A 13,502-nucleotide genomic window follows, 5' to 3' on the forward strand; every position below is an offset into this window, starting at 1 on the left:
TCTCGGAAAGTGAAGCTCGATGACTTAGAGACCGTTGCTCTTACGGAGGAATACAGTGCTGTGCTGCAACAGAAGTTGCCTCTGAAGCTTAAAGATCCTGGAAGCTTCACTATTCCTTGCACCATCGGAAACTTGTCTTTCGAGAAATGCTTGTGTGATTTGGGAGCTAGCATCAATCTGATGCCCTTGTCCGTTTTCATGAAACTTGGACTACTTGATCCAAAACCTGTGAATATGTATTTGTAGTTGGCTGATCATTCTATTACATATCCACGAGGTATAGTGGAGGATGTCTTGGTCAAGGTGGACAAACTCATCTTCCCGGTTGATTTTGTAATTCTGGATTTCGAGGAAGATAAGAATATTCCCATCATCTAGGGAATACCATTCTTGGCTACCGGCCGAACTATGATCGATGTGCAAAAAGGAGAGCATACGATGAAGGTTCAAGATCAGAAGGTCACTTTTAGTGTGTTCAAGGCAATAAATTTACCCACAGATAAAGAGCAGTACTTTATAGTAGAGCGGGTCGACTCTGTCGTGAATTCGGAGCTTGAGCAATTTCCAAGGTCAGATACCTTAGAGAGATCCTTAATAGGGGAGTCTGATAGTAAAGATGAAGAAGGGGCAGGGAAACTTCAATATTTGAATGCTCCTTTGTGGAAGAGGAAGTTAAATATGCCATTCGATTCTCTTGGGTTAGCAGAGCTGAAAATTTCTCAGGAGCGTCTCAAGACGTCTTTTGAAGATGCTCCCACACTTGAGTTCAACCCACTACCAGATCACTTGACTTATGCATTCTTAGGTGCACCCCCTGATAAGGGGTTGGGATATATTTTTGATGATGCAGAGGGTGACCGGCCGGCTCCTCCTGTTCTTACAGAGGGTCCCTCGCATGCACCACAGACAGTTAATATGTTTGGTATTGGTGATGCGCAGTATAAAAGGTTGATTCGGCGTATTGAGGCCATGCATGACATCCACCGGCATTTTGCTGAAGATTTGACACATGCTCTCGGTACTGTTTTTCGAGACACTGGTGTCGAGGTTGATTGGCCACCTGATCCTTCACCCGAAGAGGGTGATCCTCCTGCTAACTAGGTATTCCTGAAATCCTTATTATTATCTTCAATGAGGATATTGAAAATTTTAAGTTTGGGGGTGATAATGTAAGGATTAGTGTGTGTGTGTGTGTCCATATAGTTCATATAGATTCATATTGAATGTTTAGTTGTAGTTCATTCATATTTTTGCATGATTGTTCATATAGAACATATTTGTTTGCATGTTTATTGGTGTTTTATGTGAGTTCATATAGTTGCACTTACATGCATATAACATGATCCCTAAGGTTGAGCTATTTCTGATTGATTGGTTGATGTTAATTTGAGTGTGTGTAAGAGCCAAGCGGTGTCTATCAAGACCCTGGAGAATCAAATTAGGCAAATTGACAACACTCTGCTAAATCGTCAACCTGGTACACTCCCTGGTGACATTGAAGTTCCAGGAAAGAGGGAATCTAAGGAGCAGGTGAAGGCAATTACATTGAGGTCTCGGAAGGTTGCAAATTCTGAAAAATCTCAAGTTTTGGAAGAAGAAGCTGTGGCTGAAAAAGAAGTGTAAAAGGAAGCAGAAGTGGAACCAAGGAAGACAACTGTGGAACACACTCCTCCTGAGGGTAATACATGGGAGATACAGATCTATCCTCCACCTCCTTTCCCTAAGAATGTGTAGAAGAAAAAGATGGATAAGCAATTTGAGAAGTTTCTGGAGGTGTTCAAGAAACTTCATATCAATATACCTTTCGCTGAAGCTCTTGAACAGATGCCTAGTTATGTGAGGTTTATGAAAGGTATTCTCTTTCGAAAAGTGAAGCTTGATGACTTAGAGACAGTTTCTCTTATGGAGGAATGCAGTGTTGTGCTGCAACAGAAGTTGCCTCCGAAGCTTAAAGATCCCGAAAGCTTCACTATTCCTTGTACCATTGGAAAAGTGTCATTTGACAAATACTTATGTGACTTATGAGCTAACATCAATTTGATACCCTTGTCAATCTTCAAGAAATTGGACTTACCTGATCCAAAGCATACTTATATGACCTTGCAGTTGGCCGATCGTTCTATTACATATCCACAAGGCATTATGGAGGATGTCTTGGTCAAGGTGGACAAACTCATCTTTCCTGCTGATTTTGTAATTCTTGATTTCGAGGAGGATAAGAAGATTCTCATAATCTTGGGAAGACCTTTCTTGGCTATGGGCCGAACCTTGATTGATGTGCAGAAGGGTGAGCTCACTATGAGAGTACTGGATCAGGATACAGCGTTCAATGTTTTTAATGCCATGAAATTCCCGACTGAAAACGAGGATTGCTTAAAAGTGAAGTTGGTCGATTCTGTGGTTACTTCAGAACTTGATCAAATACTAAGGACTAATGCCTTATAAAAGGCCTTGTTGGGGAATTCAGATAGTGAAGATGATGAAGGTGATGAACAGTTGCAGTATTTGAATGCCTCTCCTTAGAAGCGAAGGCTAGATATGCCCTTTGAATCTCTTGGATTGGAGGAGTTGAACAAATCACCAAAGTGCCTCAAGCCATCTATTGAGGAAGCTCCTACACTTGAGCTTAAACCATTGCTTGAACACTTAAGGTATGCTTTTTTAAGTGATGCATCTACTTTTCCTGTTGTTATTGTATCTGACCTTTCAGGTAGTGATGAGGAAAAGCTCTTGAGAATTCTTAGAGAGTTCAAACCGGCAATTGGATGGACTATAGCAGATATCAAAGGAATCAGCCCTTCTTATTGCTAGCATAAATTCTGGTAGAGGAAGGTAGCAAGCCTAATGTTGAACAACAGAGAAGGCTTAATCTGATCATAAAAGAGGTTGTGAAGAAGGAAATTCTTAAGTGGCTAGATGCAGGGATTATCTATCCCATTTCTAACAGTTCTTGGGTGAGTCCAGTTCAGTGTATGCCGAAGAAAGGAGGTATCACCGTTGTTGCTAATGAAAAGAAGGATCTCATTCCTACTCGAACAGTCACAGAGTGGAGAGTTTGCATGGATTACAGGAAGCTGAACAAGGCCACAAGGAAGGATCACTTCCTTCTTCCTTTTATTGATCAGATGCTTGACCGGTTGGCTGGGCATGAATACTACTGTCTTCTGGATGGCTATTCCGGTTATTATCAGATTTGTATTGCTCGAGAAGATCAGGAAAAGACTACCTTCACTTGTCCGTTTGGTACTTTTTCCTTCAGAAGAGTTTCTTTTAGGTTGTGTGGTGCACCTGCCACTTTTCAGAGATGCATGATGGCTATCTTCTTTGACATGATTGGTCAGAATGTGGAGGTGTTCATGGAGGATTTCTCTGTGTTCGGTGATTCTTTTGACGAGTGCTTGCAGAATCTTGGCGCCATTCTTAAAAGGTGTGTTGAGACCAATTTGGTTCTCAACTGGGAAAAATTTCATTTTATGGTGCGACAGGGCATTATTCTTGGGCACAAGGTCTCTAGTAAAAGTCTTGAGGTGGACAAAGCCAAGGTGGGGGTCATTAAAAACCTTCCTCCACCAATTTCTGGTAAGGGAGTCTACAGCTTTCTTGGTCATGCGGGTTTCTATCGGCAATTCATCAAGGACTTCTCTTAAATTTCTAAACCCTTATGCAATCTTTTAGAGAAAGATTTCCCTTTCAAGTTTGATGATGAGTGCCTCGCTGCTTTTGAGATCTTAAAGAAGAGTTTGATCACGGCACCGGTCATCACTACACCTAATTGGGATGAACCTTTTGAGATGATGTGTGATGCAAGTGACTATGCAGTTGGAGCAGTTGGACAGAGAAAGAACAACATATTTTATGTGGTCTACTATGCTAGTAAGACCCTCAGTGGTGCTCAACTGAACTATACTACTACTGAGAAAGAGATATTGGCTATTGTCTACGGTTTTGAGAAGTTTCGATCTTATTTGCTTGGGATGAAGGTGACAGTTTTCAATGATCATGCTGCTATTCGATATCTTGTCTCAAAGAAGGACTCAAAGCCTAGACTGATTCAATGGGTTCTTTTACTTCAGGAATTTGAGTTAGAGATCAAGGACAGAAAGGGTACTGAGAATCAAGTCGCTGATCATCTATCTCGTTTAGAAGATCCAAGTGTAACTTCACAGGATAAGACGTTGATAAATGAGTCTTTTCCCGATGAGCAGTTGTCTGGGGTACAAGAGGAAAAACCGTGGTTTGCAGACATTGTGAACTACCTTGTGAGTAATATCAGGCCTCTAGACTTGTCTTATGCTCAAAGAAAGAAGTTTCTTCATGAGGTGAAGTGGTACATGTGGGATGAACCATTCTTGTTTAGGCAAGGAGCTGACAAATCATCAGGAGATGTATTCCGTACAAAGAAATGGGGGGGGGGGATCTTGCGAGATTTCCATTCGACTGCGTATGAAAGCCCCTATGGGGGAGAAAATACAGCAGCTCGTATCCTTCAAGCAGGATTTTTCTGGCCTACATTATTTAAAGATGCGCATCAATTTGTTTTGAAGTGTGTTCGCTGCCAGCGTGTGGGTAATATGTCTAAGAGGGATGAGATGCCTCTTAATGTGCTCTCGAGGTTGAAGTCTTCGATGTTTGGGGAATTGACTTCATGGGGCCATTTGTCCTACCTTGAAATAATCAGTATATCTTGTTGGCGGTTGATTATGTTTCGAAATAGGTTGAAGTCAAGGCTTTGCCAACAAATGATGTGAAGGTAGTGCTAAATTTTCTTTATAAGCGGTTATTCACAATGTGTGGGACTCCAAGAGTCATAATCAGTAATGAGGGATCGTATTTCTGCAATCGCAAGTTCACTGCTATGATGTAAAGATGTAATGTAAATCATCGCATTGCTACAGCCTACCATCCTTAGACAAATGGTCAAGTTGAGGTGTCTAACAGATAGATCAAGCATCTCCTAGAGAAAGTTGTGTGTCCATCGAGGAAGGATTGGTCTTTGAAGTTAGATGAAGCTGTTTGGGTGTATCGAACATCATATAAGACTCCGTTAGGTATGTCACCATTTCAGTTGGTTTATGGTAAGGGGTGTCATTTTCCTGTGGAGCTCGAGTAGAAACCATATTGGGCTTTGAAGAAGTTAAACCTTGATTTGGATGCAGCTCATAAGAAAAGAATGCTTCAATTGAATGAACTCAACAAGTTTCGGCTTCAAGCGTATGAGAATAATAAAATGTATAAAGAGAAAGTCAAGAGGTGGCATGATAGGGGTCTAGTGCTCAAATCATTTATGCCGGGATAACAAGTTCTTTTATTCAACTCTCGTCTCCATCTTTTTCCTGGAAAATTGAAGTCGAGGTGGTCAGGGCCATTTGTTATCAAAATTGTGTTTCCACATGGAGCGGTGGAGATTTTTGAGAATGATCCAGGCCAAGCGTTGAAGGTGAATGGACAGAGGTTGAAGCATTACTATGGGGACACGGCAAACCGCGAGGTGGTTAGTGCCGTTTTATTATCTACTTGATCTCAGGATTATACGTTAAGCTAACAACGTAAAGCAAGCACTTCTTGGGAGGCAACCCAAGTTTGTTGTACAATAGTAGGTTAAGGAAGAAGAAAGAAAGGAAAAATATACAAAAAAAAATCAGAAAAAGAAAATTTTTCAGTATCAACTATAGAAGCACGGCGCGCCCGCGCTGAGAAGCGGGGCGGTCGCGTTGCTTGGTTTTACTGTGGTGAGGGGGTTGACCTAGAGTATAGTGCTGAGGTGATTCGAAGGGTGATTGAGCAGCCCCAGAGGAGGCCTGTAACACCCCCAAATCTGGGGTCGGGGATCCGGGTTGTCACGAGTTCCATTTCCCTTAATAACACCCAATCTTAATAAATAATCAACTATTCTGTACTGTGACCCCACCATAAACACACACACCATAAGTTATAGTCTCAGAGATGAATATCCAAAAAAAATCACCAGTCGTTTTATTCCACAATTATATGCCAATATACCTTAAAAGGGTTTCTAAATAAATTTCCATTTCTTTGCCATTATTACAATTCATAAATATACATAAATCTGGTTCATCAATAGCTGAAAACCTAGCCTATTGGTAGCTCCTACCTCAGCTACGGCGGCATCAACGCTCCCAGCAAACTGCGGAACATTTTCTAACCGCTTGCGAATTGGAAGCTTGGTCCTGATCATCTTGTCTAGCTGATGTTGTGTGATGAAAGAAGAAAGCAAGGGTGAGCAACAAGCCCACCAAAATAATATGTATAATGATTTTTAATATATGAGCATTCTCATAGTACTCATGAAAGTCTTGGTCAAGAAGAAATGAACCGAGCTGATATCTTAACGCGACCAAGTCACAAAATATTTAGTATATATGTACATATATACTTTTCACAATCTTTGAAATCCTCTGACATGTATAATATACACAGAGTTCCCGTTTAATTGTATAAAATATCGTTGCAAGGTGATCACATATATCTAACCTTGTCTCAACGTTTTTCCGAAAATCTTTGACATGCACAAGATAATCATTTACTAGATATAAGTTTAAAAGATGAAGTTACAAGATATTCCAATATACTTATATCCGAATACTACTTGAACTACCACCGTTCAAGTTATAATCAGTTTCAAAAGTTCATCACCCAGATGAGACAACAAGATAAGACTTGAATAGATTCAATCCTTGATATATCATTATAATTAATGAAGTTACGAGATACTTCATTAAGTCCCGATATATATATATACACCTATATATATACATTTCATACACTCCTTAAAAACCTCTGTTATGAAAATTATAAACAGAGTTGCAATGTCCAATGAATTTTGGAAAGGAGAAAACCTTGGCATAAACCTGATATCTTGCTGATCAGGCAAAGATACCAATAAGTAACCTTTTCTACTAGTAGATGGATGAATCCCCCACCGGTCATCACCCTGGCCACATAAGGACCTTGTGCTGGACCGCCACCCGACCTCTTACGCGTTGATGGACTGCCACCCAGCCACTTACACTTTGATAGACCGTACCCCGTCCTGTCGCTTATGCCGACTCAATTAGAGGGACTTACTTCCCGAACGTTGGGCAAGTAATCAAATTGTTTTCTCAAAACAGCAACCACGTTGCGAATGTAAAATACACCACAGAGCCGGATCCCCCAGGCTTTGAGCGAGTATTTAAATCCCCTTCGAAAGGAGGATCTTAAATATAAAAGAATGAGTTTTGGGATCCGCCCTAACTTTTAGAAATCATTTTGAAGACTCGAAAATATTTTTAAGAATGTTTGGAGTACTGCTGATTTATTAAAATAAATCAGTCCCGATATATTAGAAATATCTGAATTTTATTATTTAAATAATATTCTCATAAAGATAATCCTTATAAAAATAATCGAAGTAGAAGTTTTCAAACTCATACTTGAAATGAATATTAAATAACCAAAGATATACTTATACGAAAGTACTATCTTTATGTTAGTCCCTTAACAATATAGCAAGAATTACAGAAGGGGGGTTGAATGGAATTCTTTATTTTTTTCTTGAAATAAAAATGTTCAACTCGATTATAGATATATCTGTTTTGATTAGCACAATGCGGAGTATAAACTTTAATGAATCAAAACAAGAGTAATTAAAAACAAGAGTCTTTAAAAACTTTCTGGTGGATTTAAACAATTCCACCAGAGATATATATTAATATATCGAGAGAACTCTGTGTGAAGAAATGCTCACAGCTGCTTTTACAAGATAGAACAACTAAGAACACAGGAAATGCTAAAGATAGTGCTTACAAAGATTTCTCTGTGTTTGTTTCTAAACTAACTTAGTTTTCTTAGTTATTTTATATTTGCTACTCTCTTGGTTTATATATATTACCAAGATTACAAAGTCAAAAGAACTGAATAAATATAAAATCTAACAGTCTTGATCTTTGCTGCTTTTCGTCCTCTATGACCCAGTTAATAGGCTTCCACAGTGTTTGTATCCAATCTCGACGGCTGTGTGTCAGCTTTCACTGTTCAACTGATGTTTGAATCTTGATATTATCATCCGTCGACTTTCAGATCATCCGTCGATGACTTACTTGATCATCCGTCGACTGCTATTTTGAACATCCGTTGAAAGTCATTTGATCATCCGTCGAAGCTTTGTTAAGCATCCGTTGATAGCTATTTTGGCACTTGACTTCATTTCACTTATACAGAATTATAAGACATTGCTTATGTACAGTTAATCAACCTATTCTGCATATCTAGTTAAAGTCAACATGACTTATATGCTACTACAGATTCTATACAAAGGTGCATACAACACTGTGCTACAAACTTATCATTATATAAGCTACTCACTCGATGGATAATAAATTACTCATCCGTCGGTACTCAAACTGAGTTATCCGTCGGGACTATAATTCTTATCTGTCGAGTGCTACATTATTTTACTAAGTAAAATCTACTTAGATGTTTCGTTTAGGTAATCATCAAGTGCACAACATATTCACAACAATCTCCCCCAATTTATGTCTACTGGAATTGTAGCCATAAATTAAGAGACACTTGATGATAACAAAACATCCTAAACATATATCTTTAAAGATAAGTAGATAAAACTGAAAGTGCTTCAATTTAAACAAGGTATACAAGGTTTGGCTCACAGTCAATTCAAGATGCTCCTCTAGCCTGAGCAGATTTTTCTAGTTTCTTGAAGGTCTGGATCTTCTTCCAAGCTTTCTGTTGTTTTCTTTAATTTGATTCTGGAGCTGTCTGTGGAATTCTAATTCATCAGATTCTGAGAGATCTAACATTTCTTGTATTTCCAAAAGAGTCTCATTGCTAGAGATACTCAATTGGTCTTCTAGTCTGAAGAATCTTCTCACACCCTTGTCATCCATGAATTTCATCAGTCAGTAGGGCCTTAGATGCACTCTTCTCCCTGTGTATGGGATGATAAGAGTTTTGGGTAGTGCATCTTTGGCTCTAACACTCCTTAGCTCTTCAATCTTCTTCAATACTAATCTTCTTGCAGTTACATTAAACCCAAAGTTTTTCTTGAAGGATGAATAGACTTTGATCAACACAGCTTGGCTTTCTTGAAGTATCCTGTGAAGAGGCCACTGAATCTCCCTTCCTCCTTTGTACTTGAATACCAACCTTTCAGGTAGGTTTCTGTATGCATCAATTGCCCTTACCTCATCCAGCTCCTCCAGATAAAGGCTTAGGTCTGAAAATTCCTTGATGTCATACAAGTACAAGTAGTCTCCCTTGTTGATCTTGGGTTGAGCTTTGACTACTGCCTTGGATTTGAGAGGTGACAGCTTCACTTTCTTGACTGCCCTTGATTTTGTCCTTCTTGGCTTGGTGAGAATTGGCAAGTTGAAGTCAGGAATTGGTAATTTATCCCACTCTATTGGCTCATCCTTTGGCACAATAGGCTCTCCATGTATGTTCCTGTAGGGGTCCACCACCCTTATGTCTTCAAATACCACAGAGGGCTTTGATGCTTGAGTTTCAGCTTTAGTGGATTCCATTGGAAATTGATCTTTCAATTCCTTGTTAACAATATCCAACTTTCTTTTTGTTCTTTTAGCCAATTCTTTCTTTCTTGGAGATTTCTTCTGTTCTCCAGTCTTCTTCTTTGATCCAGTAGCTTGAGTTGGTTGAGAGGGAATTTGTTGAGAAGAATTCACAGCCTGTAGCTTGGTCAAGATAGCAAACTGTTCTTTCTTTTGTTTAGACTTCTTTGCATCTAGAGCAGCTTGCCTCTTTTCCTGCTACAATCTGGCTTTTTCTTCTTCCTTTGCTTGAGCAAATTGTGGATGTCCAGCTACCACACAAATTTCCTTCCCATTTCTGAATATCTTTGCAATTCTCTCTCTTGAGGCTGAATCAGCTGGATCTTTGTAGAGAAGAATATATCTTGACAGAAGCTTCTTTTCATCAGGCTTGGGTGTCTCATACACAGTATCCATAGGGTTCTTCAAAGATGACTTTGGATAGTTTGCCCTTGGTTTAAGAATCATCTCAGCCTTTGTAGTCTTGATGCAAGAAGATTGTCCTTTCTCCAGATAGTTCATGCTCATCTCATTCACATTGATTGGCTTGACAAGAGAGTGATGGATTGCTGACTGATCTGGTTCCTTGACTAATTGAAACTTTCTCTGTATTTCCTCATCAATCTTTTTCCAGTTGATCAGAGTCAACTCTTCTTTATCAGCATCTTTCAAACTTGCTGCTGCTGCATTTATAAGATCTATACCATCTGCAACTGGTGGCTTGGAGATAGTAATTGAAGGTACAATTACTTTGCTGATTTGAACTACAATGTTCTCCCCCTTAGTTGGTCCTTTCTCCCCCTTACTTGATTCTCTCTCCCCCTTTTTGTTATCATCAAGTGAAGGAGTTAGGCCTTGTGCTTTAGCCAGTTGCATGAGAAGATTTGTCTGAGTCTGTTGATTTTGAAGAAGTAGGGCCACTGAATTCTCAATAATTTGAACTCTGGTCTCCAGCTTGGCTATCTTCTTTTCAGAATCTGATTCTCTTCTCAACCTTTGTAATAAATCATGCATGATACCATATGGCATTAGTGAATCCAGTTTCTCAGAGTTGTATGTCTTTAAGTCAGCTATCTTCTTTTTCAATTCATCCACACTGATATTCTGTCCGGAGTGTTGGATCTTCATTAAGTGCAAGGAGTCTAGATGAGCTTTAAGAATAGCCTTGGTACCTGCATCTGAAACTTCCTGAAGGGCTTGCTGAATAGCTGTTACTTGTCTTACCAAGGACACCTCAAATTGTCCTGGTGTAAAGTCCTTTGCCCATGCCCATTCAGGTAAACTTAAAGCAGAACTTTGGCCTTCAGCTCCCCCTAAGTTCATGCTTCTATTCAAAGAACTAGAGTCATCATCATCAGAATTTACTCCAAATTCTTCAGATGGCTCTCCAGCTTGAGGAGGCATCCTGTTGACAGCAGCTTTATCTTTTTGAAGAGATTCTGTGGTGTGCACTAAGTGTAAAGTCTGCTCTGCCTCCACATTGCCCTGAGCAGCCAACAGTTGATAGGCTGAAACAGGGTGAGTAAAAGTGTCCGCATCCAAGGAAATGTTATCAATTATAGCGTTGTAATGTTGCTGAAATTGTCTTTCCTTTTCAGCATCATCCACAATCATTGACTCACTAGCAATGGCTGGCTCCATCCTTATTGCTCCAGTACCTGCTTTTCTCTCATGTTCTCTCTTTTGTTGTATCAGGGTCTCACCCTGGCTCCCCACCCTCACACCCTCACCTTCACCTACTAAGGTGGGACTCCTCTCACTCACTTTTGCCAATCCTGAATGAATGGATTGCTGAGATTCACTCTTTTCCTCTCCTTTTGCCTGGGAGCAACCCAACCTCTCACTCAATACACTCTCCTCTCTCAGTCCTAAGAGTGATTGTATTACCACCAAATCTTCTGCACTTGAAATTATTGAAGTTTGAAGTTGTGCAGAGACACTCGACGGATAAATGATATCCGTCGGGTGAGGGGTAAAGCTATCCGACGGATAACTGCTGTTAAGCTTATCCATCAGGATACAATCACTACTCAACGGATGAGCAATATCCATCGAGAGAGTAGAAATGAATGAGGTGGGAAGAGAAACTATTGTTGACTCTGTGTTGATTGAAGTTATTTGAGGCACAGATGTCACAATAGAATCAGAAAGAATTGGCAAGTGAGCCAACAAATCATCTAAAAGATGATGCTCACTTGCACTAGATTTTGGCTTCCCCAACAGAGTTAAAGAAGGGGAATCAGGAATTGAAGTGTTTATCATGTCCACTTCCAGTGAGTTGGTTGGTGAGTATTGTGTTTCAGTGGCTTCTATCAAGAGAGATTTTGGCTGTGACTCCACATTTATTGGAGCCACATCAATCTGAATTTGAGAAGGTGCAGGGACTGTTTCTTTAGCACCAGTTTGCACTAAGTGTGTGTCCTGTGCATCCCCAGTTGTTTTGGATTTCTTCTTTCTAGTGTAAGTTTGGTGTAGGCTTGTGTCCCTAACCCTCTTGGCTTGTGCTCTTGGATGAGAGCTTTGTTCAATAGCCACATCCTTTTGGGAGAATGCAGCTAGAAATGAGCTTCTGTCCTTTTTAAGCACTGCAGTTTGTTGGGAAACTGCAGTGTGGCTAGGCTGGGATTCACTTATCTCTCCAACCTTATCCTTGGGGTTTCTTTGATGTTCACCCCTTCCCTCACCTATCTTACCCTCCTTCACACTCCACCCTTTGTGTTTAGTAGGATTTTCAACTGGTACCTTTTGAGAGATACCAGAGGGGGTTTTCTTTGATTTGGATTTAAGAATTGCAGTTGTTTTGGCAGCTTTGGTAGGCAACTGTTTGGTCATTGTCACAGTTACCATAGCTATGCCTGAAGTCAAAGAAATAGAAGGGATTGGAATAGTTGAGAGTGTAGATGAACTTACCTCACTTACCTGAGGTGCCAGCATTACAGGAAAATAGAACATTGGCACATCCTTGTGATGGTTGGCTCTGTTCAGATCTGCAATAATTCTTCTCTCTTGAACCCAACAAGCTAATTTGTTGGTTGGGTTCTCAAGTACAATCTCTTCACAAAGATGGTTGGCCAAAAGCATATAAAATCTAGCATAGTAAATATTCTTTCCTCTTTTGGCTAAGTCACCTAGTTTATAACCTAACTCATACACAACCAGATCACTTAAGTTGTAATATTTGTCTGTAACTAGCATGTATAGCATGTTAAGCATGGAAATGTTCACAGAATCAAAATTACTGATTTTTCCAGAAAAGACCTTAGTTACTACATCACACAAGTAACTCCATTCCTTCTTAAGACCTAGTATTCTAATTTCACTTAGTTTTGCAGTAGGAAGTGCATAATGAATGGAATTTAGCATATTGACAATATTAGTGTCAGTGTGTGGTGCAGTAACATTGTCATCAGGAATCTTGAAACATGCTTTTATGACATCACTATTGATACAGAAAACATTACCTTTGATGGTCAGAGTGATGGTTTTGTCAGTAGAGTTGTAGATTGCTGTTGTCCACATCTCCTCAACAACTTCACAATAAATTGTGGGTGATTCCAGCATAGCAAAACTTAACTTGCAGTTCTTCACGAAGTCCATCATCTTATGATAGTCTTCAGATTGCTGAATCCCCTTATTGACCAAGGCAGTGAAGTTGTTCTTCTCATAGATGAACCCGGTCTGTGACATGATCTTTACTACGGGTGCCATTGTTAGGGAAGAAAAGCTTGAAGAGAAAGAGGATTTTTGCTTGAGAGAGAATGAATTAAGACAGTTGAATTTGAGAATGATAAAAGAAAATGATTCGAATGAAATAGGCTTTTATACTTTGCTCAAACTCAACGGATAAAAAGAATAAAGAGAAATAAATTACCCAATAGAAACTGCCTAAAATTACCGTTTTAAAATAAACTATAAAAATTCCACCCATTATCCGTC

Source organism: Apium graveolens, chromosome 2 (assembly GCF_009905375.1).
Source record: "Apium graveolens cultivar Ventura chromosome 2, ASM990537v1, whole genome shotgun sequence".
Lineage (NCBI taxonomy): Eukaryota > Viridiplantae > Streptophyta > Magnoliopsida > Apiales > Apiaceae > Apium > Apium graveolens.